Raw genomic sequence first — 6,094 nt, 5'->3', positions numbered from 1 at the left:
TCGGCTCACTACAACCTCCACCTCCCAGGCTAAAGGGTTGCTCCTGCCTCGGCCTCCCGAGTAGCTGTGACACAAGCGCACGCCACCATGTCTGGCTAATTTTTGTATTTTTAGTAGAGACGGTGTTTCACCATATTGGCCAGGCTGGTCTCGAACTCCTGACCTCAACAGATCCACCCGCCTCAGCCTCCCAAGGTACGGGAATCACAGACATGAGACACTGCGCCCAGCCATTTTTTTTTTTTATTTTAAACTGCGAAACTTTTAGGCTGGGCACAGTGGCTCACACCTGTAATCACTGCACTTTGGGAGGCCAAGGCAGGCAGATCACAAGGTCAAGAGATCGAGACCATCCTGGCCAACATGGTGAAACCACGTTTCTACTAAAAATGCAAAAATTCGCTGGGCGTGGTGGCGCACGCCTGTAGTCCCAGCTACTCGGGAGGCTGAGGCAGGAGAATCACTTGAACCCAGGAGGTGGAGACTGCAGTGAGCTAAGATCGTGCCACTGCACTCCTGCCTGGTGACAGAGACTCCACCTCAAAAAAAAAAAAAATTAAAAAAAAAAATCATAGTATCAGTGTGCTCCGTATTTTTTTAATCAAAGGAGATGGAGGTGGACATTTTCCATTATTTCATTTTAATTGACTTTAATTTACCATGCACTATAAAACTATATAATGCCATGAAAAGATGTTTTAATATTATAAAATAGGACTCAAAATTAGTATTTTGTAGGTTCTTTATCTGCAATTCCAAAAATCCAAAAAACTTCTGAAACCCAAAATAACTCATCTTGTGGTAAACCTTACCCAAACCAATATGAAGCTATTTACAGTCTTTATCCTATTTAGTGCAAACATTGATACATTTTGCTGCAGAAACAGTAACATTTTTGAAGGGGGATACTGCACTGGACTCTATTGGAAGGCTATACATTACTACCTTGCCCTTACCAAAAAAAATTCCTAATTCCATAACCTATTAGACTCTAAGAGTTTGAATGGTGGACTGTGATCCTATAATTGCTAACATTTATTGAGCTATTAACTATGTGTCAGAGACTGTTCACTTTATATGAAATAACTCATTTAATCTTTCCAATCATCATGAGCTAAGTATTATAATAATCCCCATTTTACAAAGAAGGAAACTGAGACATGGAGAGATTAAGTAAACTGCCTAAAATCACACAGCTAGAGTGTGACTAACTGGGATGACACTGGGATGAATATTTAAAACATTACACATAAGAGTAACAAAACACAAGAAAATGGGATAATTGATTATGCTAGGTGCTAGGAGTCAGTGATGTTTCTCTACTCAATTGATATTACTTCCAGAATAAGGAATCAAACAAAAAATTACAAAACACTACATGCATTTACAAATTCTCATTTATGTACAATTTCTACAAACTTGCTTAAAATGCAGAGTATAAAACCCAAATTTCTCAGCTTATGTAACATATTTATTTTTTATTGAAAAATAACATCTTAATATCTTAATTATAACACATGATAATTTATAGTCATTGTAGAAGTTAGAAAATTTGGATAAGCAAAAAAAAAAATAATCACCTATAAAACTACACTCAGAAATAACCATTTAACAATTTGGCACATATCCTCCCAAACATCAATATATTTTGGGTTTTTTTACCAAATGGAATCATGTTTTTAAATCTTACTTTTTCTCACTTACATATACCAAGACATCCTTTCATGTATTTATATTATTCTATCATTATTTTCATGGCTGAGAAGGCAGTACCCCACTGTATGGATGGACCCTAACAATCACTGTGAAACATTTAGGTTTACAGTTTTACCATATAATGATCAATAGTACTGGCTCTAGAGTCACAGTGGTTGGATTCAAGTCCTGGCCCTAAAACTTAGGTAACTCAGGTATCTTGAGCAAGCAACCTCATTTCTCTATGCCTGTTTTCTCTTCTGAAAAACAGAAATAGTACTACCCACTCCATATGATTACCGTGGGGGTTAAAGGCATTAACACACAGCTTGTATAACCAACAACACTGCAATTGGTATGCTCACAGCTAAATATTCACATACACCTTTACTACACCAAAAAAAAATTCTTTAAAGGGAATTTCCATGTCAGAAAGTATGCCCATTTTTAAGGCTTCTGAATCTGCCAAATTACAGTGTGGCTTACAGTCCTTCATTAAATAGCCTTCTCACTTAATACTCATTTCTCTTTATCAAAAAAGGCAAAAACTATTATCCAGTTAAGTTAACCAGCTTGTTTCACTCAATTAGTTTTTTGTTCTTCCACCTATAAACCTCGGCATATTTAATAAAACCTCAAAGTTTACAGGTAACTTGAAGACACCTAGCCCAAATTCTCCTTCAGCACGATTCCTCTACTCTAGAATCCTCAATCTGTCAGTGAAAAGGAACAGCCTACCACCCAAAACAACTCATTCTATTTTCACAGTTTTGAGGAAATTTCTCTTGAAATAGAGCGGAAATCTGTTTCTTTTAAACTTCTACCCACTGACCCTAGTTCCTTCTGGTCAAATCTGATCCTTCTGTGTGACAGAACACCAAATCCTTAAAGGTGGCTGTTACTTCTTAAAAGAAGCTCCTCTTCTTTAGGTCAAATATCCCATTTTTTCAACTTTTTCTCATTTCCATTTCTCTCATGATCAAGGTCCTCGTTTATGCTCTACAGATAAGTGATTTTGACACTTTGATGTCTACCACCTTGGAAATGAGAAAAATAAAGGTCCGTTCCTACCCTACGTTAAGTTTGGGCCTCTGTGTGGTTTCTTATTAGCTCTCCAGATTATTCTGATAAAGTCTGAGAATGAATACAAGGTCTCACTTATGATAGTATGCTACCCAAAAAGCCAACTCAATACCCCACGTATAATATAACTAGTACAAAGTAAAGTGGGGCTAACACCTTGCTCTTTCAATAAGCTGTTCTACCGTCTTCAGAATTACTCTCTGACAGGTTTGGTGGCTGACGCCTGTAATCCCAACACGTGGGAGGCCAAGGTGGGAGGATCACTTGAGTCCAGAAGTTTGAGACCGGCTTGGGCAACATAGTGAGACCTCGTCTCTACAAAAAAATTTAAAAATTAGCCGGACACGTTGGCAGGTACCTGTAGTCCCAGCTACTCAGGAGGCTGAGGCAGAGGCAGCATCGCTTGAGCCTGAAAGGTGGAGCTTGCAGTGAAGTATAACTGCACTACTGCACTAAGCCTGGGTAACAGAGAAAGCAAGACCCTGTCAAAGAAAGAAAAGGTGCAGAGGGGAACACAGAGAGGAAAGAAGGGAGAGAGGGAGGGAAGGAAGGGAGGGAGGGAAGGAAGGGAGGGAGGTAAGGGGGGGGAGGGAGGGAGGGAGACAGACAGACAGAGAGACAGAGGAAGGTGCACTAGCCCACCAACAACCGAACTGACAGCTGATTGCACCAAAGCATCTTCTCTGTATAGAGCACTGTGATGTCAACACTGAGAAAAAACAGAGGCCCTAATACTGATCTCATCTAGGGCTAGATTTACCTTCTAGAAAGCATGATGGAACAAACATCTTCAGAAAACTATAATACTAATTATAACTATACCAAAGTAGGCACATCAGGCTATAGAAACATTGTGATTACTAGCTGGAAATCCTACTAGTTGTGGGGGAGGAGAGGGGAGGGGAAGGATGACACTAAGGAAACTAAGTTGCTCTGAACTTCGAGATTTTGTGTGGGTTTGTTTTTTAAAGTTTGCAAAGTCAGAAGAGATGAAGGCCATCAGAGAGTTCATCTGAACTCAGGCTACCTGCAAACAGATACTGGGTAACCGCCTCAACCACCCTCAAAAATAAATTCATGATGCAAAACTTCATGTAATTTCTGAATTTCTGAATTCCTCATGACATGTGAACTTTACCTGTTACTATTTCTAACAAGGTAATGAAGGGCAAAGGAAAAACAAAACAAAACAAAACATCCATGGTACAGGAGATGTGGTCCATTATAATGACACAATGTTAGAGGAAAAAACAAACTAAAACCAAGCATACTTTTTTTTTTTTTGAGACGGAGCAGAGTTTCGCTCTTGTTGCCCAAGCTGGAATGCAATGGCGCTATCTCGGCTCATTGCAACCTCCATCTCTCTGGCTCAAGCGATTCCCCTGCCTCAGCCTCCCAAGTAGCTAGGATTACAGGCGCGCGCCACCGCACCCGGCTAATTTTTTGTACTTTTAGTAGAAATGGGGCTTCACCGTGTTAGCCAGGCTGGTCTCAAACTCTTGACCTCAGGTGATCAGCCCGCCTCCGCCTCCCCAAGTGCTGGGATTGCAGGCGTGAGCCACTGTGCCTGGCCAAACCAAGTAAACTTAACCAAGATCCAATCTATTTTCATTTAAACAGCAAACATTAAAAATACACCTGGTATTTTCTAACAATTACACGAAGAATGACCAGATGCTTCCTGTTGATGGAACAGTAGAGAACTACAGACTGACAGATTCAGACTAGAGTTCACAGAAACAACTGGAAACAAACTTAGCTTCCTTTCAAAACCATTAAAGTATGGCCTTAAATTTTTACGTATTAATCAATTAGGTATAATTGTCTCCCAACCTAGAAAACCCAGAATGATTCAGAGACAAAGAACTCTAAGGATACGTATCTGCGAACTATTCGTTTCACCAAAGGATTCACTGCAGAACTAGTTTTCCGTAGAATCTGCACCTCCTATAGTTTTCAGCATGTTTCATCTTTAAAAATAACATTTACACACAAGTGTTAATAGCATATGTAATGTGGAATTCACGTGTTACTTGTGTAAATCATTGTACGTACTAGAATTAAATTTTTTAATCACTTAAGAATATTTTCAAATGTTCCTGAGTCTCCAAGATGATAGGCAGATTATGCAGTCATTATCTGTGATTTTGTTTAGGTACCTAAATTCCAACTTTTAAAAAAGCTGGAGCCCAGTAAAAAAAAGTATGGGAATCAATCTTATTCGTCTTGTTAAAATGTGTCTTGCATAACATCCTGATTTGACTTGTATGGTGAAAGCACGGTAAGAATGACACATTTCTGTTTTTTGGTATAAAAAAAAAAAGTATGAGTGTACAGTGGAGTGTTCCAGAGGTTACATGGTGTGCTAACCACAACAGTGACGTAGTTTTGAGAATCTTCTATTAAACCAGGCATTAAAAAGATTTGCAAAAATGCAAGATGTTACTCTTAACAAATCATCTATGTTAACATGTAATGGATGTATTTTTTGCTTTTGGGGAAAAAAACCCGGGAGAAAATAAAACAAAGCCATCTTTAGTTTCCTCAAAGTCTGACCCTGAAAATGGAAGTATCAAAGTTGATGGTTTATACGTCAGTGAGAAAAAAATTTAAACCAAGCTGGGTGGGTCTTTACATGAGATAAACTATCTACAAGAATGTCTGACCACTAACTTCTGCATAATAAATGAGAGTGGATCTTTTCATTCTGGGATGGCAATGTACTTTACAAGGACCATTTACAGCCTACATCAAACCTTTTTCCAGATAAAAAACGTACTTCAGTAACTTGCCTGAATTGAAAGAGCAAAACAGTCCGGAGAGAAAACTTAAAATGTTTCCACATTATCAAGCCCCCTTCAGAAGTACTGTGGTCTCGGCCCCTCCTTTGAACAGATGTCCGCTCGCCACAGTCCAATCAGGTTTAAAGCAAGAGTATTTGTACTGAAAACAAGCTTCAAGTGGGAAGACACACACAAAGCAGGCCTGTATCATTCCTTTGGTTTCAGTTTTCACGATGCACCCTTGAGGCTAGGCACGCTGATTCAACACACTTGGAGAGCTTCACCGAAACACACTAAATACACACTGATGAACTGTGCCCTGGCAGAGATGACCTGGCAAAATTCTCAACTTTTTCCCTGAGGCCGTGCACCCGCGGGTCTCGGCGGCGAAGTCTTTCGGGCAGAAGTCCCAAGCCTTCAAAACGGCAGGCTTCTCCCCCTCAGGACTCCAGTCCCCGCGGCCAAGGCTGTCGCTGCGGGGGCCCCGCGCGGGACTGGCCAGGCTCTCCCGTTAACCCTGTCTGGGCCGGCCG

At 40.1% G+C, this 6,094-nt stretch overlaps 1 protein-coding gene across 6 annotated transcripts in view; it reads right to left on the bottom strand.

The window, feature by feature from the left end:
* GABPB1 (GA binding protein transcription factor, beta subunit 1) overlaps positions 1-6,094 on the bottom strand; it is a 97,580-nt gene that overhangs the window by 90,279 nt on the left and 1,207 nt on the right. The gene's annotated exons all lie outside the window — the stretch shown is intronic.

The sequence above is a fragment of the Mandrillus leucophaeus genome, unplaced genomic scaffold (assembly GCF_000951045.1).
Source record: "Mandrillus leucophaeus isolate KB7577 unplaced genomic scaffold, Mleu.le_1.0 Scaffold497, whole genome shotgun sequence".
NCBI lineage: Eukaryota > Metazoa > Chordata > Mammalia > Primates > Cercopithecidae > Mandrillus > Mandrillus leucophaeus.
This window is presented reverse-complemented; position numbering and strand designations above follow the sequence as displayed.